This window comes from Anas platyrhynchos, chromosome 1 (genome assembly GCF_047663525.1).
Source record: "Anas platyrhynchos isolate ZD024472 breed Pekin duck chromosome 1, IASCAAS_PekinDuck_T2T, whole genome shotgun sequence".
Taxonomy (NCBI): Eukaryota; Metazoa; Chordata; class Aves; order Anseriformes; family Anatidae; genus Anas; species Anas platyrhynchos.
The window spans coordinates 125,181,155-125,207,218 of NC_092587.1; the positions used below are offsets into that span (position 1 = coordinate 125,181,155).

General features: G+C 48.7%; 1 long non-coding RNA gene across 3 annotated transcripts; it reads left to right on the plus strand.

Moving 5' to 3' along the window:
* Window positions 1-3,380: 3,380 nt before the first annotated feature.
* LOC110353986 (uncharacterized) lies at window positions 3,381-24,686 on the plus strand. Of its 3 annotated transcripts, XR_005262621.2 has the most exons (9): window positions 3,381-7,748; window positions 7,845-8,142; window positions 8,880-8,983; window positions 9,070-9,249; window positions 9,906-14,996; window positions 16,028-16,231; window positions 19,020-19,101; window positions 19,403-19,544; window positions 20,324-24,686. It is a non-coding gene; the product is annotated as an uncharacterized lncRNA (long non-coding RNA). The 3 variants fall into 3 exon arrangements; XR_011805048.1 differs by having other exon boundaries at window positions 3,381-8,142; XR_005262620.2 differs by lacking the exon at window positions 19,403-19,544 and having other exon boundaries at window positions 3,381-8,142.
* Window positions 24,687-26,064: the final 1,378 nt, after the last annotated feature.

Consider the following 26,064-nt stretch of genomic DNA (forward strand, 5'->3'; position numbering starts at 1 on the left):
CTTGCTGTGTTTTTGTGAACAGCAGCTCTCAACCTGTGCTCCATAGGTCTCTGCCATCTTGTAACTAAAGGGTCTGAGAAAGGTGAAGGTAAAGCAAGGGGGCACATGGGAGCAGGCGGAGTTCTCACAACAGATTTGGACCACGTCAGACCTGCAGTACAGCAGTCTGTGTCCAGCTGGTCCTGCATCGTGGGACTGCGTGATCTAGTGATGTCTCTTCCAGCCTCCCTTTTATGTGATTCTGCAGTCCTGGGTTTGTATGCTTTCATCCCTACAAATCCTAGCAAAACTTTGTCATCTCCTTTTTGCCCTATTCTCTCACCTTGTCTTTATTCCTTTTTTCTTTTCATCTTTGGAGAAACAAAGGACGAGCAATAAGGAAAAAACAAAGTCTGAAAAATGTTCCTTTGGGGCTTTCCCCTGTAGATACCCTAGCATAGATTTCCCATAGTTCCCATAGAAGTTCAACAAGAAACTCTTTTTTTTTTTTTTTTTTTTTTTTTTATGTGCAGGTGCACATGCACACAAAGAAGCTAATCCTTTCTAACGCACCACACCAAAGTCATCAGCTAAGCCATTCCAGTGGCACAGCCTGGTAAACAGAGCTTGTAAGCACCAGCCTCCAGTGCATAGTTGAGTTAAAAGCAAAAGATTATGAATGACCTGTCTCGGATCAGGCTGTGAAGAACGAAGCGGATCTGATTGATGCAACTTCCATGTGTGCTCTGGTGAATATGTATTAGTTCAGCGCATTGCCCCGTTCATGGTTTTGAGCTTCCCTTTGTCATTACTGACTGCTTGAAGGCAGAAGATTGCAGCTTTCATTAAACTCCTTGAAGATATTTAGTACAGTGCACACGCAAACAGCCTTCTCTCCAACTTTTCAAGATCACCTGCCTTCACCCCACCTTCCCTCGCTCCAGGCATTCAGCTCCGAGTGGCAGCACGTGGGGCAACGGGGAGGTGTGCTCCTACCTGGCTGGATCCACACGTGTGGATCACCTCTGAACACGCTGGTGCCGCCGTTCTCCTCCTGTCTGGCCCGTGGCTGTGATGGAGGGGAGCACCCATGACCCCTGCCCACTGGCTTGGGGTGCAGGAGGCTGCGGGAGGCTTGGAGGACATCCATGGAGTGTCTTCCACCTGGAGGACACAAGCTCTGCCGTACATCTCTAGGCCTTTCACAGCAGACACAAGAAATGTGGTGTTGCTGGTGATGCCTAAAAGTCTGTCTTCAGTACAGTTATGTTGAGGACTCTTTGATCAGCTCTGGGCAAAAGATCATAAGGCTTTTTTGTTTATTCACTCAGTATTCACTGTGGGTGCACTGGGCATTTATTATCTATCTCCTTTTTTTTTTTTCGGGCTGCCTTTATTACCCCAGGAACTTGCACAAATGCTCCGTGGTGCATTACAGCCAGACAAGCGGTCCTTTGGGAGGAACATCTAGTGGCTCACCCAAACTGATTTAGGTGGACGGGTCAGCCAAGCAAGGTGAGCAGGCCCTGGATGAGCACATTCCTCTTGCTTTGGCTCAGCGAGGAGGCCAAAACAGGGTGACTCAGAGAAAAGGAGGAAATAACCCAAACCTTGCAACCCGTCAGTCGCTCAGCTTGGTGGCTGCCTGGAGATCAGCCGAGGGCTAGCAGGGCGCTTTGTTTCATCTAAGCCCATTTGTTCCACCGTAACAAAAACAGCATCAGAGCGTTTCTTGCAGGGTTTTAATTTTTTTCCTTCCCTCCCTGCTTATTTCCTTCCCGAGGCTCTAATCCTCGGGGCCATCACAGCCAGTTGCTATGGCAGTGACTGAGGGCACAAAGAGAGGATTACGGCTGCAGGTGAGGGAACAGCAATGGGCCCAGGCCAGCTCCTAAAATCCACTTGGGCTCTGAGGAACCGTGCTGCAGAGAGCCATTAAGAGGGCTCCCTGTTTGGTTTGCATTATTTACGTGTTGGCTCCTTCTCCGCAGCAGAAATGTTGCAGATTAGGGCTGAAGAAGTCACACAGAAACAAGTAGGGAGAGGGCTGTGGTGTTGCACCCTGCAAAGCACCCTGGAAATCTGGGATCTTCTGTCCCAAATTCGGGTCTCGCCAGAATGGGGCTGGTTGGATGCTCCTTTGATCTGGGAGCTGAAGCTAGTGATGCAATGACCGAAGACAAGAGACGTGTCCTTTTGTCCTCCCTCCTCCCTGTGGCTTTGGTCAGCGTCTATAATGCTACACTCATGTGTAGGTGGAGAACAGAGCGTAGTTTGGAACATTGGGGTCTGAAAGGAAAAAGAAAAAGCGTCTCTCCACTGGCACAGTTCGGGGAAACTGTGCTAGAAATAACCGTGCTCATACATGGCTGCTAAAAACGGTGGTCACGCTTGGACAGGAGGGCAGTCAGGACCTCTCTGCCCAGTGGGGAGAATGGGACATGTCAGGGATTTGCCCTGATTTTCCATGGAGGGGTTTTGGGAGGAATTTCCCCAATATCGGAGAAAATTTGGGTGTTGGGTGGGTCGCAATCCCCCCAGCTCTACCATCAGTCACTTGCACGGCCAAGGTTGGAGCAGACCACCAAGCCCCACCACGATTACCCACAGCAGGAGCCGTAACCCCAGAGGAGCTCTGTTAGGGGCACTTGGCCACAACCCCCTACGTGGATTTTTCCACTTAGACAAACAGCTCTTAATTAGCCTGGACAATCTCCTGGAGGTTTTCTCCAACCATGAGGGGTAGGGCCATGTAGTGAAGTACCCAGTCAGAAGAAGTAGCTGCAGTGTCATACATGGTGAGTTAAAAAGGAAAAAAAAAAAAAAAAAGAAACTAAACCAAAGCTGTCTTGTAGGTGTTTGAGTCATTACACGGTTAATTACACCGACCCAATACAATAGTTAATTAACACTACAGTTGTGAAATACCCAATAAAATAAATACGACTGTATGACATCAGTGTAATTGCAGGAAAGTGAAGGCTGGTAGATGATAGCCTTTCACATGTAGAGTTTCAGGCTAAAAGAGAGATTTTTTTTTGTCTTGTGAGCCTCATAAAAAAATGTGTTGTGTCCCCAGAGAGAGCAAAGATGGCTGCTGTTGAATCCCGGGCTGTTCCTCCTTTCCCAGCGCTGACACACAGTCGTGACAAGGAATTATATATTGCATTCATCACGCCTGCTCTCCAGGCATGATCCCCAAATAATTAATCCTTTTAGCTTGCAGGAGCTGCCATCTGGCCAGTTTCCAGTCAACCTGGCTGGTTTTACTACGGAGTTGCCAGCAGCCCGCACCCCTGTGGGCATGGACAGCAGCTGCTTGCCTGGGATTTTGGGGGGGATTTTAAAAATGGCAAGCTTCAGACGTGCCACATGCTGCCCAAATGCAGAGACCATAGCAGCCCTTGCCTCTAAGAGCTTGTGATCTAGAAGGAGGATGACTGGGAGCCACATATAATACACAGAGCAAGATCCAGGAGCTCAGCTGACTTTTGTGTTTTGTTTTGTTGTGTTTTTTTTGCTGAACTTACCCTGAAGAAAAGGCCCAGAATAAAACCCAGCTGATTTTTTAATTCCTGCAGGACAAACATGGCAATGAAATTTAAGAAGGGGAGCCAATTGTCACTGCAAGTCAGGAGAAGGTCCGTGAAACCACGTCCAGTTTAGATGAAGGAAAGGTGCCTTGGCCTGGCCTGTCTTTTGTGTGGCAGGCAGCCCTGCAGCTGAGATCTGATGTCCTCGAGCACCTCTCCCAAAATGGGGACATCCGAAACTTCTTGGAAGGTGACCTCTGGGATCACCCTCACACCCCACAGGGGAAGGGATCCTCTCAGGGCTTTGCAGCGACCTGCGACAAAGCCAGTGTGCCCATGAAGAACTGAATGCTTCTGAAAATAATCTGGTTTATGGAAAGTACTGGGGAAAAGCCTTCTGGTTTCCCTCAGATCCACACCCTCCCTCTTTGCCATGCCACTGGGCCTAGGCCGGGCAGAGGGTGGACCTGACCTTGGATCTTGTGCTGCTCCCCGCTGTGGTCAGCGTGGAGCCACATCTGCTCGGCTTGTTTGGAGAACCCCTGCCAGATCAGATGGATGAACACTTACTGGGTGAAACTTCCCAGGTCTGAGTTGACAAAATGCGTGGACCCAGGTGAACTTGCTGTGCATGACAGGCTGCCCAAATGATGGCACCTGTGGTTCTGTGGAGACTGAGCGACAAATGGTAGCGAGGTGACCTGAGATGAAAGAGGTGCTCGGGGAGCTCAGGCAGGGCTGCTGTGCGGGGTTTTAGCAGGCAGCTCTGTTGTGCAAGCTGAAGGAGAAACCTCGGCCCGCTGTTTCTGGGGGACTTTCCTTCTGCAGAGCAAACAAAAACTCCTATCCTAGACTTTGTTCTCCAATTCATTTTTATGAGTGCAGTCACCGGTTGGCATTAGTTCCCATGGGGAGGGGCTCAGCAAGCATCAATGCAGACTTGCACCCTCCAAAGGGTGCATTATCAAAACTCAGGTTAGCAAATGCACTGCCAAGGTAAGCCCCAATCTGAAGTTTGCCTATAATTTGAATAATTGGGACAGCTTGCTAAATGCTCCAGGTGCTGGATTTTATTATTTTAATTTTTTTTTTTTTTTCACAAAAGTTTTGTATTTCCACCAAAAAGCCCAAAACTTCCAACATTTCTAGCTTCTCCAGTGGCCAGTACTTGCTCTCTGCACCCACACCAAAGTTGTTCGACCTAAACTGCCCCAGAAGCCGACTTCTGCTGCTCACAGGCTTCATTTGAAAAGAAACAATGCAAAACTGCTAACTGGTGGCATGTGGAATTCCTTTCTGCTAAACCCCAGGCACGTAACAGCACTTTATTGGTATCAAATGAATTGTTATATGGCTGAACAACAACATTTCTTCGCTCACGAACTCTGTTGGAGCTGGGTGGATGCTAGATACACTTGGTATGACTTGGCTGCAGCGCTCTGCCATGAAAGAGATCCTTTATTTGAGAGGCTATAAAGAAATAGGAACCGAAAACTAACTGCAAGCATGTGGACACCCGAAGAACAACATTTTATTCCAAAAACAGATGTGACCTGGTCAGATCAGCACCGCCTCGAACCCTTCTCTCCTTATGGCTTTTGGGTCCGTGCTTAGCAAGCCCAGGTGAGCCATCAAATCCTTTGGCAAGCTCATATGAGGAGGAAAGATTAGAGATCTACAGAAGCGAAGGTAAATGATACCCATGTAAAGGGCCTCACAAAAATCTGCGTGTTAACCAGCCCAATGAACTTGCTGCCCAGGGCTGTTTAATTTGCTTTTTTAGATTTGTTGGAAGGAAATTTGTTTTCTTGAAGCTTTAACGAGCACCTTAACATTTCTGCATGGCTTATCAGTCTGCTTAGGTGCGACAGATTTCGTGAAAAATACGGATTTTTTTCTAGTAGAAAGCAGCATGGTGATATCCAAACTGGGGGCAGCTATAGGAAGAGGACCTGGGGAAAATGCATCCTTCAATGCAGGCAGCTTCCAAACACCCAGACGAGCTGGCGAGGGCTGCAATTGCAAAAACAAGAGTCTCTGGACAAAACCACAGTACGTGAGGAGATCTCCCGTTGTGCCCCAAGGCAAACAGGTCACTGCTGGGTGAGGGTGAGGAGTTTTGCTGCGTTTTCCCACTGCCCTGGCACTGGCACAAGCATGACGTGCCATCCCCCCTGGTCTTCCCAGCCCTGATTTTTTGGTAGGAAATGCATATTGGGGTGGGGCTCTCATTTTTCTTAAGCACTGAGCTGCCTTCTTTCAGGCCCAAGCGAGTGCACCTTTACCATGCCTAATTTACTGCTTTCCCCATGTAACCACGGGGTATTTTCACCCTCCCGTCCTCTGGGGTGGGGGAAAAACTGAATCAGCACCTTCCATGTCTCGAAGGTGGTTCCTCTCGTTTATGTGAGTGCCGGGAGGCCATGGGAAGTTTTTCCTTAAAAAAAAAACAAAAATGAAGGAGCTGTTGCTACAACAAACTGTGCCTGCTCGCTCAGGTCCTTGGAGCCACTTTAAATATAACAGCATGCGGTGCTCGTGATGCAAGAGGTCACTGCTTGTGCTCATACCCATTAATTATAGACGTATAAATAATGGACAAGTATACATCCTTATTCTGGGAGCTGAGCTGCAATAAAGGAAAAGCAAGAGCAAAATCCCAGCGTGCAATGTTTGGGGTCTGTTTGTTCCCCTCTCCGCACCCCCCATTCCATTCTGAGTCAGCAAAGGACTTTCAGGCTCAGACCAAGGAGCGTGTTTCATCTTCAGGGCAAGGTTTTTCTTCTTACGCCTTTTCCTATTTTACACGTATGCAATTTGAAACAAAAGCTCAATTTTAGCATAAACAGATTGCCTAATTTTTAAAACGTCAGTGCCTTTCCTGAGATTTATCACCGATTCCTTTTTTTTTTTTGCTTTTAGTTTGTTAAACAGACTAAAATATGTAAGCAGCTATTCAAATATGTAAATGGCACTTAGCTCTCCCCTTTCCACTTCTATTATTTATGATGTCCAACACCAGCATTTTACTCAGCTCTGGCCGCCAGCCGCTCACGCCTCCCTAAGTGACTGGGACCAGTGCCGTGGTGGTGTGCTCCCAGTGCTGCGCCCCTCGCTAGGAGACAAAACAGGAGGCTTGGCCTCACCTCACCTCACCTGCAGCAAATAATGTCACTCTGGAAGGTTTGCTGTATCATTGGGATGTGGCACTATGTGGAATTAATCTGAGGCAAAGGTAAATTTTTATATCTATATTTTTTAACATTTTTTTTTTGATGCTTAGGGAGTATTAAATTGAAGGCCAAAAACCATCCCCTGAACATTGACCTTAGAGCAGTGATGATGGTGAGCACTTTCTGTACAGCTGTGACAATTCGGGCCAAAAAAAAAAAAATTTCCAATTGGAAAAAAAACAAACGTGGAGGACTGCTGACCAGTTATAATTATCCTTCCTCTGTTTAGGCAACAGCAACCAGCCCAACTTGTTGCAGGCAACAAAGCCTATCCCTGCTCCCAGCCTCTGGCCTCTGTGCGAGTGGCAGCCCCAGGGGAAGGGCAGCAGGCTTTGGGCAATGCTGCCCCTTCTACACAGCTGAATTTGCCTGGGGGAGCAAGGCAGGTGGTGGTGAGAAGTGGGTGGTGCTGTGTGGACCCCCTGCACACACATTTCGGGTGGGTTCAGGGCCTGGTTCAGCACGGAGGGAGGGCAGGAGCCCTGCTTGAGGAGCAGGAGCTCAGAGCCAGCTCCTGATTCAGGCTCTGAGTGGGCTCGTTTCACAGCTCTCCCAGTGAATCTTTGAAATTGGATAAGAGCAAAGCCACAGTCGGAGAAGCTTCTTGCATTTCTCAGCGCGGAGCCACTGCTGTTTCATTATGATCTAGTGTTTCATCGACCAAACCTCGGCTTGGGAACGAGCACAGAGACGTGGTAAAATACGATCTGTGAAAAGCTGATACGTTGAAGAACAAAAAGCTAGAACCACGAATTAAAAGAGTTGGGTGGTCTTATAATTAAAGAACCTCTTTTTTTTCCCCCTTTAAACTTATTACGGCTGTGAACCTGAAACTAGCAGATATCCTCAAGAGGCAAGAGGAAAAAGCAGCGAGCATGGGGCCGCCTGCCCCGGGCATGGTGAGGCAATGCTGAAGCCTTCATCTGTGGCTGACGTGCTCTGGAGGCTACCAAGCACAGCTGGGACTTGCCATTGCTGAGGGGAGACTTTGGCCACCTCCCAGGTGACGCTGTGGATTGATTCGGCTGAAAGGTTTGAAACCAGCAAGGAGCCTCACTATAATTTCGCGATATTGTTCAGCTTTTTTTTTTTTTTAAAGTAAGCAGGCGAAGAGGTTCAGAAAGCGGCACAACCAGCTAACCAGAAACAAAAATAGCTGAGGAAATAACAAAATAGATGGATGCCGGGCCTCTATGACCATGTTGAGGCAAAATAACAGTAAAACAAAAAAAAAAAAAAAAGAAGAAGAAGAAGAAGAAAAAAAAGCGGTGGAGTCTGAAGCAATGTGTACAGGAATTCTGTTGTTGTTTCTTGCTCCTACGCACATGCCATTCGCGTGAGGTGCTGTGTGTGCTCCGCTCGTGTGGCTGCCAACGTCACCGTCTGGCACCGCGCAGGTAAAGGGATTCGGGGCAGCTTGCAGCACAAGGCTGCGCTTGTTTTCCTTTCCTTTCTGATTAACCACGCTCCTTCTGCACCAAGGTCACGGCGTGGCGGGGAGGAAAAGGGGAGAGGAGGAGAAATGGAAGAGAATGTGCAAGAGGTGGAAATTGAGAAGTTTGGGAGCCCTCCCTGCTGCCCCCGCCTCTCCCCATCACACCACTAACCCCAGGGCTGGTGGCCGGCTCTCCACCTGTGTGCTGCCCACCCTTGCTGGCTGCCTGTGCCAAATTATGGGCACTGATGGACCTCGGAGGGTTGGGAATTCAGGGCTGCATGGGGATGCCCTATGGAAATTGGTACTCGGCATCACTGGGGCTGGGCTCCGCTCATGGCCTCGGGATGCTCCTTGCAGGCAGCGTTTGGGTATGGGGCAGAGCGAAGTGCATAAAAACCTATTGGCCCTGGGGGCCACTAAATAGTCACTCTACTAGTGACTGCACCCAGAATCCCTCCTCCACAAACCCACAATCTAGAAAATGAAGTCACCTCGGTCCAGGAGCCAGAAGTGCTACAAGAAATGTGGAAAAAGAGCAAATTGGGAATCCTTGGGTGATGCTAGGAGCGGCTGATGCTCCATGCTTCAGCCAAAGGAGTGACGAGAGCCTTGTCCTCTGCCCACATGGACCAAAGGGTGACACCTCTCCCTTATTCTACATCTAATAAATGGTTTAACTTTCAATGCCATAAACAGGTCTTCCTGTCCCGTGTCCTGGCTTGAGCTGCATCCCCCAGCACGAGGAGCTGGGGCATGGAAGGAGCCTGGGAGGTGAGGTATTTTCCAGCCGCCGCAGCGAGGTGAGATTACTTGAAGTGCAGGCATAAGGCACAAACAAATACGGTCACTGAATGGTAATTGCATTTCTTTGTTTGAAACCTGGAAGCCCTCTAGGAAACATGTACCTAAGAGGGATTTTATGAAGCACAGACAACTTGTGCAAAACATTCTGGAGGCTGAGGATTTCAACTTTGTATGAGATTCGTGGTATTTTACTGACTTCAGTTGCTGCAATGAGACGAGCCGGCTGTATTACAGCCAGTGGTTCTGCTTCCTCCTTGGAAAGGTATGTGGGGGAAAAAAAAAAAAGATTAAAGGCAAAACAACTCCGAGAGAGAATCATTTCAAGTTTTGGGTGTAGTTTCAGGTTGTTCTTTATTTTATCTGAACCGGTTGTCCCACCCCTAATTACAACAGCATTAACACATTCCTGGGTGTGGCCGCTGGAAATTCTCAAGTGGGCAAAAAAATTTTCAGCTACGTCACGCGCTGCAGGTGTGTATCAGGGGACCGCTTCCAATCATGCATCCAGAGTCACAGCAGCACAGCACGGTCCTGCTGGCTTCGCCACTGTCCCCTGACCTTTTTTGCTTCAGGGCAGGAGGACCACGCCGCTCCTTTCCTCTAAGGGCGAGCCTTAGTCAGCACGGCTGCGGGTTGCAGTCTCCCCGCCGCAGCCCCGATAGGCAGATAAAGCACGCTGGCAGTCCTACAGAAGGAACAGCGGGTCCCCTAGCAGCTCCCACCGCGTTTCCATCGGGAGTTTTGGGGGTGAGGCCTTTTCTTTGCAGCTTTGCTCAGATGCCGCTGCTGGCAGTCTTGCCCATCTCCTTCTCCCTTTGTGGGTTTTTCTCGAGCCAGGTAAAAAGTTCAGTTCCCACGCGGCTGGTGCAGCTAGACACCTGGCTTTTACTCACCAGGGGCTTTTATCTTGTTTCTTAGGGCCTGTGGTAAATGGCAGTGCGTGCGAGACACCACTCACACTACGGTTGTGCGTGAAGCCTCCTCTGGATGATCTGATAGCTTCATAGCACCCGGCAGCCTAATCTGGCTTCGAAACACAGAGTTTCTCCCTCTTCTGACTCCACGAAGACAAGTAACGTTTGGAAAGCTTTCCCAACAAACCGAGATAAGGTTCGCTGCCTCTGAAAGTATGCATTGTTAGTAGCCGCATGGATATTTACAAACCTACCGTCAAAAATAAACATGCCGTGGAACCGGACTGGAAGCCAAGAAAAACTGATCTGACATCCAGCAACACGGGCTGCAGCGCTGGGCTTCACGAGCTGTGTGTGGGAAGCCTCCCAAGTTTAGATGCTCCTCCAGGCCCTGCAAGCAGAGAGGTGCTCCATGGTTGGTTATCTTTCAGTTTGGTTGACTGGTCTCTCATGAAATTTGGCTTGGTTTGGTCTTGTTCACTCTTCTCAGCTGTTTTAGCTCTCCTGGAGGGACGCGGATGAAATTGCAGCCTCGTGGTGGAGACACGTGCCTGGTCGATGGGTTGGGACCCTTCATCTCTCCTTAAGCGCGGGTTTTAAGTTGTCATGCAAAGTGAAATGTTGTCAGCGGGTGAAACTGAGCTGTGCCTTCCTTCCTCCCTTTGCGTGTCATCTCACACGCTTCAGGACACAAGGTGGGGGGTCGGGCTCCTTTGCATAGAGAACGGGAAAATATCGGATCTCCCGTGGTAAATAGGAAGCCTTTATCTCTCAGCACTGAATAAATAATCCTGCAGAAATACCGAAAACGATCAAAGAACAAGTGAATCTTTTAGCTTTCCTTATATTTGCTTTTCCCACTTTTATTTTTCTTACCATCAGTTTGTGTTTATTAGGTCCTGCAAACTTCTGATTTATTTTTCAAGGATACCCGATGAATATTTGATGCCAAACACCCGATCACTTAGGCCTGTGATCCAAAACTGGTGTCACAAGCAGTGCTCAGGGCTGCCCTGTGTCTTATGCAGCCCTGTAAAAGAACAAATCTGACAGGTAGGTGAGAGGCTTTGAGCCGATCTGGAGGTGATACGATATGATATGATGCGATATGGTGCTACCAAAATGCTTGGTGTGGATTCTTTTACTGAAAAAATAATAAAGAATTTGCAATGGTTGCTCACATTAAAGAGAAGGCCCAGTACTATCACAAAGCAGACAGAAGTGTGGACAGCTAATGGTGGTAGACTCCTTGCTACTAAAACAAAAGGTAGGCAGAGGTTCCTGGGACTTGCTCCTCACAGTTTTTGTTCCTGGCAAAGGGCTCATCAAGGACAGGACACATCGAAGGACTGAGAACTTTTTTTAGTTGTGGCAACAAGAGCACCGGTGACACGTAAACACAAGCCCCAGATAAGCTGGAAAGGTTATCTTTCATTCAAAAGGCATCCTTGCCATAAACCAAGTTGGACACAGCTTGTACACTTCCCAAAGGGAGGAAATCTTCCTCTCGTGTGCCCAGGAACAGCAACGTCCATTTGCTGTGTACCCGTTTTTGCCTGCCTCTAAGCGAACACTGCGCTGGTCTCTCTTGGGGATGGCATACCTCTGGGCACAGCAACAGCACCCATGGACATGCACGGCTCTGTGCTAAATGTACTTCACGCCAGAAACATCGAGGAATCTCTTAAGCACTCACGGGGACACCTCAGGAGCCAGAGGCTTTCAGGAGAGCTCAAACCATGCTTCGGCATCTAAAAAAGGGACAGAGTTTCAGCATCCCATGCCTGTAGCCAGAGAGGTGACTTCTGTGAGCAGGCAGAATACTTCAGAAAACCCAGCATCTATTTTCAGTGCTGAAAACATGTGAGAGGCTCTGGAAATCCTTCTAGGGCTGAGGCTTGGTGTCCCTCTGAATGTCTGATCTCTCGGTTTTTGTCAGTCTCTCTCTGCAGTGAGTAAATCATGCGGCCACCGGGGTTTTCGGATGGGTATTTTCTGCAGTTTATCTGCACACGAACATCTTGCCGTGCTCTTCGAGTGGCCACGTGCCTCGATAGAGCAGCTGCCTCTTCTGCTTCATTAGAAGAAACAAAGAGGGGAAACGGTGCTGCAATGCGGGCTGGAAAATGCCAAGGGCAAACGGTACGATGCTGGCATGGCCACTGAGAACTTGGTGTGCTGGAGGTATGGACCTAAAACTGCCATTATCGAAGGAGAAGGGGCAGGGTACAGTAGATTATAGTGGGGAAAAAAAGTCCTGGGTAATACAGGCTGTGGGAAATGTTGAGTCTGGATGCCTGAAAGGGTCTTCATGGGAGCAGCCAGCATCCAGCCAGCTGCGGGGCCGGGTTTGGGTCAACACGGCCTTACTCCTTTGGGTCCTCCCAAACGCATCTGGAGCCCACCCCACACCTGCACCAACTGAGGGAAATGACACAGCAGCCGCTGCCGAGAGGGTGCTGCCGTGCTTCCTCTCGAGCCGCAGAGAGGTTTTAACTGCTGTGCCTCGCTTCCTGCCCCCTGCGATACTGCTTTCTCCGTGCTGCCCTGCATTCGCCCTGGGGACAAGGGCAAGGAGGAAGGAGAGCCCAGATGCTCGGGTTCAAAAGCTCCCAGAAACAAAAGGTCCCCCCCTTCCTCTTCCTCAGGGGCTGCTGGCTGCAGCTGGCTGCCCCTTCGCCTTGGCTTTGCCCTGCCAAAGGATGCAGTGAAAGGAGTTCCCCGAGCGAAGCACCGGGGTTTCACCGCGCTCCTGAATCACGCCGCTTTCTCTCGGTGACGTGCCGGCGGTGCCTGCCAGAAAGCCCTGCCAGCCACCACCTTCCGCTCTAAAGGTTACTCGGCGGCGTCAAGGGATTCCCTCAAACGGCTGCAAAAAGTCTCTCTGAGCAAATTACGAAGCTTTAATATTTTTTATATATTTTTTTTTCCTTTCTGAAGGAGAGGATTTGTGTTACCATAGCCGTTGAGCCCCTGTCCTTCTCCAGCTGAGCCTGCGGCTCTGCCCGGCCTCCCAAAATGATTTAACCACGTCACCAGATTTTCCCAAGGAAAGCCGAGGTGCAGCTACAGGTGACCCTGAAGACAATCCTCTCTGTGACCACAGTCTCTTTTTTAATCACACAACCGTGACTCAGTCGCTTGCAGGAGGTCTTTCCAGGCGCCTGGGCACGGTGCGGATGGGGCGGGTGTACCTCGTCCCGCTGTGAGCGCCTGCAGATAGCTCTGTTTGCTCTGGGCTCCCTTTATCGTCAGCGGGGAATAGCAGGCGTTCCCGTGCCGTGAGTCATCCCCTCTCTTTTAGACGTTGTCTACCCAAGGATGAGGCCAACTGTGTCCTAGAAATGCCTGCTTCTCCCCATTTTCCATACACAGCTGACTCAGGTGTAAATGTTTCAGGCCTTTGTTTCCTAGTTGTTCTCAAACACAGATGTTTTCAAAGGAAAAAGGAATTTCCTCCTCCTCTCCCCTCTTCTTTTATGATCCTCATCCACGGTTGTTTTGGGACTGCAGATGAATTCTGTCCTGTGATACATCAGGGACTAGCCCTCTCTGCTCCCTCCTCCCAGCTGTGATTTAAGAACCCAAATCTGGAAGACTGGTTGCATGGCATCCTTTGAAGGAGTGGGTGACCGAGTCTTGATGCAATAGCTGTGCTTCAGCTAGGAAAAAATGTTGCTTGCCTACAAGAATTTCCTCTCTTTGATGTGTTGAATGCGTATTTACATTCTGCCACGGATCAGGGAGCTGTAGGCACCGTACAAAAATAAGTCGCAGATGCCATTGTTCTCCAGTTGGTCTGCTCCTTCCTAGCCACCTCTCTGGAGCAGATAGCTGGATTCTTGTTTGGGGGCCTGGGGAGTTTCAAGACAGGGCTTCTGTCTGGTATTTCCCCATTATCGTGGCCCTGATTTGGTGACATATCTGCATGCCTGGCTCCAGCCAGAGGGGGCCACTCATGAACATGGGATTGGGCATGGGCTTGGGCCCTCGGCTGTATCAGGACCTTCCTAAAGAATAAGACACCATGCGGTTCCTCTCTTTCCTGCTGCTTACTTATTGCTGGTGTTTCTACTCCCTATAGGTGCTGGGAAAGACATGTTCTTGCTTTCAGTCAGAAATGATATCACCACCTGCCCTTAGCAATGTTATTCTCTTGCCTCCCGAGCTTAGGCAATACTGCAACATGCCTAAACAGCGCATCCACAACAAGTAATGGCATCATCTTGCTTTCAAAACAAACCTGTGGTGGGTGGAATTAGCCATGCTGAATGATGTTGGCCTGATTGATAACGATCAGTGAAGAAACTGCTTCAGCTATTCAGTCATTCACCTCTGGTCACCCTCATTTTGGAGAGGGTGGGAACTAGTTGTACTCTGTGTCTTCATACCACCAAGAGGAAGAACTGCTGATGTTTTTTAGTCAAGTACCCATTTAGATGGGTCATTGGTAAAGAACGGGGGAAAAAGAGGGGCATTTTCACATCACCTGTTGTGGTTGTCCCTAATCTGTCTCCTCGGCTTATTTCTGCCTTCTGCCCCTAATGCAAATCTGGCTGCTCCCTTGAACAGCACAAACCACAAAACACCTGCCTGCAGCCTGTCCTGTGCACATATAGACGTGGTATTTCCTTCCTGAGCTAAAAGGATATCTGAGTAAAGGGAAGAGCACTCCGTTTGTGGTAAACAGTTTGGCGGAGTTTTTGCCTGTTATGTGCATCCAGTTTCTCAGAAATGTGTGAGAATGAGTTCAAAGAACATCCAGATGGCTCTGTCGTCTCCAAGTCTGCTCTTCCACCTTTCCAGAGGACAGCTGCCTGGAGAGCAGTGTAACTTGGTGCTGCATTCTCCATCCAACACGAAGCAGAAGAGATGGGACTATCTCTGTCCTTCACTTCTCCATAAGCAAAATTTCTATAGGTGGGGCAAAACAAAAAGTCTATGTTTTAGGATGCCTAATGTCTCCCATTACATAAAACCTTGTGTTAAGATGGCTAGACATTTGCCAGACTGCAACTGTTTGAAATCAAGTTTTTCATTGCAGGTGTCTTCATCAGCTGGAAGGGACGTCCACTGAAATGTTTTCTAGAAAAAGGTTAGGGCAGAAAAAGGTATACTTCTTGTTTTTAAGGGCCTGTTCTTCAAACTGCTGTATTGGTTCCCTTGTTATAGAACACAAGGTCTGAAATATGGCAGGAATTGTGTTAGGGATGAATGTGTGTTTCCCCTTCTCTAATTATGAACCTGCCCAGGAATAGCACATAAAGAGGAGGCCAGGTGAAGAGGGGAAACTGGACTAGAAGATGGTAAGTCAGAGCTTTAAGAGAAAATAGTAAGACCTGAGAGAAGGTAGGGGAGGTGAGATGGGGGCACATGAGCAGAAGAGAAAAGGATACGGGTATCAGGAGAGTTTGTGAAGGGGAGGCAGAAATGCTGGTCTGATTCAGAGAAAGGACAGAGAAGGAGACATCTGGGCAAGGAGGTGGAGATGGGGTCACTAGAAGAGGGCTGAGGTTTCCTCCAGGAATTTGAGAGAAAAGACTGAGGAGAGGTGAGGTCCTTCTGCAGAGTGCAAAGGGACAGGTTGTCCAAGAGAGCAGTGCTTTGGCCTCTGGTGTTGTAGGACAGGGGGACATTTTCAGTGGGACACGGGTGGCAGAACCCTGTGGTTAGATAAACGTTGGTTTGTCTCTTTGACGAGACAAGTCTAAACACAAGCTGAAGGGCAAAAAGAGAGCATTATCAGAGGCTAGACTTCAATGCCAGGATGCTGGGAGACAGGAACTGGAACCAGGAGCAGGTCTGAGCTGCGAGGAGGCAGGGCTTGGGCACAGGGCAACAGGCTGGTGCCTGGCAGAGCAGCTGAGGGCACCTGGGGAGGGTTGTGTTGTAGCTGGAGAACCGTGCAGCTAATCCTCAGCTGTCTGAGCTCGTTAGACCTTAGATGCTAGAGAGGCCGAGTGCTGCCAACTGCAAGGCTGGTAGCTCTGGCTGGGGGAAGGCTGGCTGGAAATGATGGGGACTTCAGCTGCAGTCACAGGAGAGGACAGACAGGGAGCTAAAGGGGAGAAGGCAGGGATGGCAGAAAGATGCTTTCTGACCTCTTACTCTTCCTCCCAACTCCAGGGTGTCAAGCCTGCACAGAGCACACAGAAAAGCACTTACTGCCTTGAGTGTGCACTGCTCTCGAACACAGAATGGAAACCAAGCTGGAGAGTCCTACAGTTGTTCTGCTGCCAACAAAGCCTCCTGAAATGTGCTAATTGCATGTCTGCCTATGTATGGTTTGGTAACAGGGATGCCCAAACTACATGTATATGTAAATTACAAGTAAGTGTATCTAAGAGTTTATCTTGAAGTGCATAGAAGGGTAAAATGAATATTGTATATTTTCCCAGTCTGAATCTCAAATGTCTCTTGTCTAAAGCGATATCTTAGAGACTGGGACTCTATTTGAAGAACATAAGCTGCAAAGCTTGTGTTGCAATGGGAAACAAGTGGCTGACACCAAACTGTAACCAGCTGTTCCTTCAGTTTGGCAATAAGTAGAAGCAGTAGAGTTTGACTTGCAGACATGCTGCAGGCTTTCTGATGCAGCTTAATGTGGTGCTGTCTGTCCTTAAAGACACTGAGCCCTCTGTAATGCTGAGTGCTGGGAAAGCTCAGGCTCTGACAGTATCTATCACACTTCCAGCATGAAAACTAGTATATCCATTCATCTTCTCTCTTCCTCAGCTTTCCAGCTTTAAATGGATTTTGTGAAGCTGGGCGAAGCCACTAATGATACATTAGTGATGGGGAGCTCAGAAAACACTGTGAAATAATTGGGTTTTAGAGCAGTGCTGGAGAGAGGTGCAGCACACAGGGCCTGCAGCCACAAGTTCATGGGGACAGAGCAGGCCGAAGACTGAAACAGCAGCGCACCGGCCATCTTGTGCTCTGAGCGAGGCAAGAGCTTGAGGAGCAGGCAATTAGAAATTGTTTCCCAAGGCAGACAGGCAAAGACGATGATGTAAGGCCACAGGTGGCCTTAATCATAGCATTTCCTAACTCTGGACTCCGCACCTCCATTTACGTTGTTTGTAAGGGGTGCATTACGTGCGGTGAGGAACTGATGCTGAAGAACAAACATCAGCTGTAGGAGCAGGATTTCCCTGGCATGAGGGCAGGCTTTGCCTGCAGGGCCACCCTGCAGACATTCCTCACGCAGACACGTCTGTGAGCACCGCTTAAGGAGCTGGTGCTCCCATAGGAAGTCTTCATATCGGGTGCCCTTCAGGATGTAATCTAAGGGCAGAGAAATAACCTGTTTTTAAAGGACATACACCCTTCTTCCCCTTACATTTACATCTGCCAGGCCTTGAGGACACTAACAACCCTTAATGGCCTGGGCCAGACACACCTGGGGCCTTCCCCCACACCCAGCCCCTGGGTCCAGGAGACCAATTTCGGCTCAGCCTGGGGCTGTCTGTCCCGGCCTGGCACATGCTTTAGGTGTGACTGTCTCCAGCCCTGTCTCCTAGATGGCCATGAGGTCTGTGTCTCCAGCATAACATGGGCTCTTTGAAAATCTCCTCAGGACAGCTCTGCTCATTCTAGTACCTCCTGAGCGTGAAGGTTTCATGCTGGTCATGAGCTGGGCCATCCTCACCCTGGTCAGGAGAGGAAGGCTTAGAAACCCTTCTCTGATTCAGTAGCTGGCTGATACCATCCTTTTACTACGGTCCAGCCCTCTGCCTTGCCATCTCACCTTGAGGCTTTGCAGCCAGAAGGCAAAATGCTCTGTAAAAGAGAGCTGGTGACCACGATGAGGACACAGGTGTATTGGGCGGGCCGTGCACAGTGCCTGCCTGCTTGCCAGTTTTCCTGCTCACTGGGCATAACAGCATGGGTCAATATGTAACTCGGGGTAATGGCTTCAGATGACACTGAGAACAGCAAAGAAACATCCCACACGAAACTCTGTGTGTGTGTGCCGTGTGGTTTTGGAGGCGAAGGGGGAGGCCTGAGGTGAAAATCCAACCTGCTCAGCTACAGCTGTTTTGATCCTGCTGGGCCAAAATAAATTCAGTTAATGGGAGGTTTAGGAACAGACTAACTAGCTGTCCCCTCTACAAGTCTCTTTCCAGGCTAGTCTGCAGGAGCAGACAGAGTATGAGAAATTTTCCTTGGGATAGTCCCAGATTGCTCTGATCTAAAAAAAGGGCATGAGGACTCTCAAAAGAGACCATACTCCCTTGTGACCTGAAGCCCTTGTGCGCAGCAGAAAGAGAGTTTTGACCGTTCTTGGAAAAAGACAGAACTGGGTGGACATGGGCTCAGAAATTTGCAATAAAAAAATGAAGCCTCGGAGATTCCACTCTAATAGCTGTGCGTGTCCAAGCGTGCTGCTGCCCGGCTGGCTCCGTCTTGCACCGTCTCCCCTCCTCATGCCCCTTCCACCTGCCCCGCATCTGTGCCTTCCCGTTCATCAGGCACTGCTCCTCATCTAATCGAAACCTCCGGCACGGCTTCAGGCCAAATGGCATCAACCCCTCTGGCCGAGCGCCAGTAAAGCCCAGGAACTTGCCAGTTTGCGTTGGCTGCCGCCGTGTATTTAGCTTTCTTTCACATTTTTGTGATAATACATCATGTGGATTTTGTGTGCACGTATGTCTTTTCCTCCACCTACTCTGGAGCATTAATTTAGATCCGGTCCTCATGGATCTTAATTGTCTCATTGACTGAGTCCTGTCGGTCCCTCTCACTGGACCTCACTGCACACTGGATTGTGAGCCTCTGAGGAAAACCAAAATAAAAGGGGGTTTTATAAAGCTCCTGGCAAGGTGACCCCCCTGTCCTGACTGAGGTGTAGGCAAATGCCAGCATAAGACAAACAAAAGGAAAATACGTTTGACTTCAAATAGTCCTTGAAGCCGGTTCTTACAGCACCTCATCAGTATTTGCCTGTGTAAGGTGACACTGTCAGGCTGCCTTGCTTTGTGTCAGCGGCAAGTTTGGTGATGGTGCCTTGCTCTTGTGATCTATCGTGGATCTTGTGATATTTGTTGCTTGCTAAAAGCCTGGATGTTTGGGGTCACATGAGAATCTGAGACATCAGTTTTTCTGCTGTTACCAGGCCTCGTGGACATAGGGAAACGGTTAAGGCCCTCCACGGTGAACCTGAAGACAAGGATATCAGAAGACAAATAGACCTTCAGGTAGGCTGAGGTTTCGTTGTTTACCTGTCTTCTTGTCCTTTTCAAAGCACACTGCTTAAGTCACTCTAATCCAATGTCACAGTGTGGGGAAGCTTGAATCATGAACTTTCAAGCACGCAACATTGATTGTATTTTATTTAGGTAGCAGCCCTGTGTTACTCTCCTTGCCTATACATCCTCCTCAGGCTTGCTCTTTATCCTGACATTAGTCCATAAGTGTGTTTTCCTCAGGAGCAGCGAGTACCGAAGTTGGATAGGAGACTGGTAATCCATCAGAGGACTCATCTTTTCTTACCCACAGTTTTCTAGGGAAAAAAGACTGCACCACGCTGAGGTTATGGACAGCTTTGGAAAGTCCAGCACTGAAGTTCTGCTGTGGTTGCCCCCCTCTCAATCAGCATGGGATTTCCCCCACCTCGGCCTGCAATTTCTAACTCTCCTAAGTATGGAAACTGGGAAACAATGGAAAAAATGAGGCAGCCTGCCCTTTCAGAAGACATTTTTGTAATGTCACTGTGCTTCCCTGCTCACAGCCTGTAGGTGATGTTGATCGTGTTTACAGGAAATGCCATGAGCAATTTGCAAAGCGAAAGCAGCTTACTCTCGGGTTGGGGCTTGCCTGGCTGGGAAGTGCAGCGCCGCTTAAAGTTGCCACCTTACTGGAGGAAGCCATTTCTAGGCCCTTTTTCACCTTATCCTATTGTATATTTACTCCAGGACATGGCACACATTAAGCCCAAGAGCACACATACCAAGTGCTTCTGTCTGTCCCAACAAATTTGCTCCCTCAGTTTATCATCTGCTAGTCTGGAACTGCAGATGGGTTTGGCATTTCTGTGGACTCCTCAGCCACTATCCGGGAAGTAGAAGAGACACAGTGTTGAAAAAACTCGTGCTTTTCAATCCCTCTCAGGGGCCTACAGCTCTTGGGGGCAGCAGGTGGCTGCTGAGCTCTCCAGGTAGCCCTGCTCATGCCTCGGTGCTCCCACAAACAGTGTGATTCTCGAGCATGTTGGGAGCTCTCTCTGCTCTGCTTGTCCCTCTCCATGTTTCCTTGAAATCCCCTACTTGCCATTCAGAGAGGACATCTGGGTTATACAGTGCAGTTTCTTCCCAGTAAGTGCTAGTACAAAAACTGGGGGGAACTGGGTAGGGGTTGGGAAGGAGGAGAGTGATGGAAATGTACAACAGCACCACATCTATTCGTCTCCTTGTTTCACAGTGGGGTACCAGCCTAGTTAAGAGCTCCTAGTCAAGATCTCCTACACCTTCTGTGGGCAGGGTGTGTGACGCCGAACCCAGCCGTGCCCTCAACACCACCTGGAGAGACGTCAGCCAGCACTGGCTTTCCACTGCATGCACCAGCAAGGAGGCCAAGGCACTAGCTGTACATGGTCCCCAGCCTGCATCAATCACTTTTCAACCAACAAACAGCATTTTCAGCCTGCAGAAAATGAAAATAAATAAATAAATCATAGCCCCAAGAGGTCTCTGTGGAATTGCCGTGGATTTTAGATGTGCTGTGGCTGCTTTCAGTCCCTCCACTTACTCTTTGCATCGCCCCACTGCCTGCTGCAAATCCCAGTCTGTCTGCGCCTTTTCCCCAGCCCCTGCAGGGCTGGTGAAGCTGGCGACATTGCACAAGACACAAGCCTCAGAAGTGGCTGGGGGAAGGAAGCAGAAGCCCGAAGATGTGCCTTGTAGCAGGACTTAGCCAAGGAACGTCTTCCTGTTTGCAGGGCAATCCTGTTAAGTAACGCAGCACCTTACCTTTCCCTATTGCACATTTGACCCGCTCTGTCCCTACTACAACCAGCTGCACTGGATATTGACAGGGACCAGGACCTGCCTCCGTGGGGAACCATCTTCCATGAGTGCTCAGCCCTGTCTGAGACCACCCCGTGTTCCTTCCCCTCAGCACAGACACCACTTTGTGCCTGATTTTGACGGGCTGAGCTGTGTTTCCCGTGAGCCAACGCGCTGTAGTTTATGCCTATGCTCTCTGGTGCTGCCGTTCCCAGCCCACTATCATTTCACATCAGGGTGCTCTGCACTCCACCTTTCAGCTCCTGCTCATTACTGTGGGCACGCACATGCCATTATTAGTACTCCGAGACACAGAGCAGGACCGGGTCCCTGTGCCAGGATCTGTAAGGAATGATCCTGCCAGGGAGCAAACACAGCTGGGCTCAAGAAATAGGGCAGGCAGGGAGCACACACCCAGCATTCAGAGGCAAGGAAGGCTGCCTGAATTTGTGCCATTCCTGGCATTTCTCCTTGTCCTTGCCGAAAGGAAAAGATAAAAGAAGGACCCATCCCAGCAGAACACTTGATTTAGTGCTCCCTCTTCTTCTCAAGGAACAGCAACCTGCCAGGGATGTGGAGGCACACAGAGGGAGGTGGAGAGACACGGAGGAACGTGGTGGGATATGAAGGGACATGGGGGGCATGGAAAGACGTGGAGGAATGTGGAGGGACACGGAGGGTCATAGAGGATGACAGGATCTGGGGTAGGTGTGGAGAGGCACCCCATGAGCCTGCAGCTGGAGGCGCCTGGTCAAGAACTTGGTTGATCTGGGAAGAGGGAGGTTGCCTAAGACTAATTTCTTGTAGTGCTTGGTGGGCTCAGAGCAGGGAGAAGGCAGCTGGTGCTGTTTTGGCCATGTGCTTAGCATGTTTGTACCTTGCCCGTCGGCAGGAGGAAACCTGCCTTGTGAGCATCGTGCCTGGCTGACAGGATTGGTATCTGCCCCATCACCCTTTCCAGCAGAGCTTCTTTTACACTGTTTGGGTAAAGAATCGAAATGGTGACCTAAACACAGTAGAGATAGCAGCGAAATGTCTAAAGCCAAACGCCTCTCTTAGAAAAGTGAGAGTAATACCCTGGAATAAATGCAGCTTTCTCATAAGAATGTGAGCAAATCTGTGCTTTGTTTTCTTTGGTTATTTATGCTATAATCATTGTTTGACTTGACCTAGTAGCTGTGGCATGCTTCTTGCCAACTTCTTGTAGCATGCAGCACACAAGGAATAGGCATGAGCTTTGTCTCTGCTGTCTCCCTTTGCCTTCATTTCAGAAATTACAGATCCTGTTAATCTGTGCTTACACTCACATGAAAGATTTAGGCAATGCTGTGCTTTTTCTTTTCCGCAGCCAATAAACCAGCCAAGAAGTACACTGACCCCTGAGTTTGCGTCAGTCCCTGAGATTTCTCTTTAGGACTCTCTCAGCTGCAAGTATCACTATCCTGACTATTTGGGGACTTCCAGCTTTGGCTCGGTTGAATTTTCTTCTGTCTGGAAATACATCCTCTTCAGTTGCTCTGGCCACATTCTCCATCGATTGCCGGCTCTTACTAAGCCCAAAGTTTTGAAATGGCTTTCCTCTCACCATAACTACTTTTTTTTTGCCAGGTTCCATTATAAACTGTCTTCTTCCAGTTTGTCAAGTTATCCATTTGTCTAATATTTGTACTCATTTGCTGGTTGTGGAAGTGTGATGTGTTCATTTTCTGGTGTCTTTGTGTTTCTTGGGATGGGGCAGACCCAGTCTCGTTGCGCTCACACTGCATCACTCAGACACGAGGCACTCCCAGCCCAGAAGCTGCGTGACTCTCTGCAGGCAGCACCGTTCCCTAGCCAGCACGAGGAATCACCTGCCATTTGGCTCTATACCCACCCGGCAGTGCCTACAAAGAAGCCCCTGAGTTCTGTACCAAACCCGCATCTTGGCCTGCCTTTATCAGCTCACTGCAGGTGGTGCAGCTGGGCCCTCCGCTGAACCAGAAAGTGTGGCATTTGCCAGGACTGAAGTGTGTGTGAGTGTGTGCCTGTGGAGAGGAGGGAAACGGTTATTGTTGTTGTTGTTGTTTTGTTTTGTTTTGTCTGAAAACCCAGCTCATCTGTGCATCATAAAAGGCATTTTGGAGTCAAGAGGTTTGTGAAGGTTGTGAGTCGGGGTCATTAGAGCAGTGCTGTGCTGTTGAGACTCTTGCAGGCTACCTCTACGCGTACAGCTGCACAGAAAGAGCCAAGCAATCTCTTCTCCCATACACTAAGCCTGCCTGAACTGGAGTGCTTCTGCATGACTGTGAAGGAAGGAGCTTAATTCTTCCCCATGACCTGCTTCGAGCAAAGCTGCAGCAACGAAATGGACCGTGCTGCGTGAAACGCAGAGTCACGCTAGCGTGAGTCAAACATCCCCCTCTGGTGCTGGAGAGCTCAGCTAAAGAGCAAGACAAAGGCAAACACATCAGCAAACTGAAAGCGGGTGCTCTCGTGCTTTCTTCATGGCAACAGCCCAGCAGACTCCGGCTGAGATCAGAAAGCACCGTGTCACCTGGAGGTCTGCGGAGAAGCAGAGCGATGTTGAAGCCTCCCTCCACCCCCATCATCAAAGCCTGCAGTAGGTTTCTTTCCACGCGCTTTTTCATAGCCACTTTTTCAGTGAAAGCAGCCGTTCAAAAGGCAGCAACTCATGAGCACAGGCGTAGCTTCGTGTGGCTGAACCGATTAAAATTACCCTTCAATGTCACAAGGTAGGGGATATTCAAGGAGGAAAAGAGAAACAAAAAAAGTCCCACCTAGGGGACTGGCTAGTTTACAGGGACTGGTAGTGATGAGATCACACTGCCACAGTTCAAGGTTACCAGTTTGACTTTAGATAAGGTTTAGCAGCAGCTAAAATCTGTAATGGTGGCTGTTCAGTGGCCTGTGTGAAATTCATGGATAGTCTCTTGTAGACATTTAATCTCAGTAGGTAATTGCTATGTGTTTAGTAAGAAATATCACCAAACAGAACTATGAAAATCATTGGTGGACTGATGAATGATAATGAATAACAAAGCTCACTAAAGTCTGATATATCAAGCACTGATATATCAAGTAACAATTTATTCACATCTCTTTGCTCCTGAGCTTTTGTCCTGTTTGTTGGAGATGGATGGTAGAGCTTTAGGGCAGAAATGTTAGCAAAAAATGTTTTGTATGCTTGCAACATATCAAAATCTTATTATTTTTTTTTCTATCACATGCGACTCCGACTTTACATGTGCCATAAGATAGCAGCATCCAAATGCTGGGCCTCTTCAGCTTACAGAGAACACCTTGTCTGAAAAGATGCAGGCTGCTTTATGCTCTGTATCTCTGTGTAGGGAGAATTCAGAGCTTCTGGTGCAGTCCTGTGGTGTGCTCTCCTTTTGCACAGCTCACCGTACTAAAGATGAAGGTATTAGTAGCATTCAGTTTTGGCTTTCACATATATTTTTACTACTGTAAAATACTTTCAAAACTTCTGTACTGCAGCAGCCTTTTCATTTGTGTGCTTTTAAGGCATCTTTGGGTAACAGAAATTTACACATGCTGTAAGTATCAGCAACAATATAAAGACCAAAAAGAGGCCTGTCAAATCTTTCATTCCTGTAAAATAAGGTGAAAGAAGAGACTAAAAATGTTATTCTCTGTTTTCTGGTGATAATATATGTTCATCAGCAAAGTACCAAATCCATTGTTAACTAAAGTGATAATCTCTGGTAACAAAGGTACTTTCTGGGTACTGGGGATAGAGGTGCAGGATGCCTTTATTTTCATTAAATTTCTGATTAGTCAATTTTAGGTTCTTGCAAATATTGCTGTTATTTTCTCTTAGCAACACTGGAAATCAAACAAAAAGGCACGGCACTTTGTTGCTGTAGGTGTAGTCCTGACACCTGGTTCTGTGTATACACTAGATATTTTGAATCCTGGAGAAACTGCAGTCCAAAGCCACTGCTAGTAGGCAGAAAACACACTGGTAGGTGGCAAAGACAGAGTTCACTGAGCACATTTTGCAAAATGCTTTAGGTTATTTTTGTTTATTGCTTGGGATGGTACAAATAGATCCAAATTTAAGCTCAGGGATTCTTGGGTATTTTCCTTGTGAGATCTGTGTCTGTACAGAGAGAGTGTTATAATGTGCTTTCTTCTCCTTGGAGAGCGGATAATATCCCCCTGGCAACATGACAGATCACTTAAATGGAACAATAATATCAGGCAAGTGTTTGCAGTTGTCCTTCAGGGTGCGTTAGCATCTGGAAACGAGAAGGAACGGTGAGCATTATATGGGTAAGCAATTAGGAAGATAGAAGTGTGCTGGGGGGAGAGCAGCATAGTTCAAAACTGGAGTATTTCATAAAAAGAGTCAAAAGCATACCTTTAAGTGAGCAGTTTGGGAAGATCTTGTTCTGTGAGCTACTGATGTGACTGCTGAATATAAGGGATAGCCCCCTTTCTCTGTGGTGTACGCCGTTGTCTGAGAGAAGAATTTGATCTGGCTTTCCCACCTGCCCAAGGTGGGAAAGCCCCAGTCAGTTCAGTAACTGTCTCCGTGAAGGGCATATCTGTGCTCACTGACTTCTCTCAGGCTGGAAAGAAAATGAAAAATGAGCACAGAACCACCTCTTTGCATCTCTACGTGAAACAAGTTGGGAGACCATCTTCAGCTGAGCCTAATGGGAAAGCTCCATCAAGAGCAAGGTGCCTTGTATAGCAAGCCCTGGTCACAGTCATTGGCATTCAGCTGAGAAACAGTCCCCTGCAGTACCCCTACTAACATTTATAATTTGTCCCTTGCATTGACTGAAAGCTGCCAGGATCCACGAGGCCCTGGCCTGGATCTGCTGTGGCCAGATGGGATTGCTGGGCCCCAGTCCATTTCATGTAGTGCCATCACTTGCAGATCTATGTGCTTCAGCTCAGCTTTGTTGACCAGCCTGGAGTTTCTGCTACCTCTATGCTAGCCCTACGGTGTGCTACAAAACTCAGATTTTCACCCATGCCAAGTTCACTGTGGGTCCTCACCGTGAGGTCCAAGCGCCACTGCCCCACTTTCCAAGGTGGTACTTTCCTTGAGACAAGGGTATGAAAGGTTGATGTCTCCAGCAAGGAGGAGAAATGCCTGAAGTACTAATCACATTGCAGCTGAAG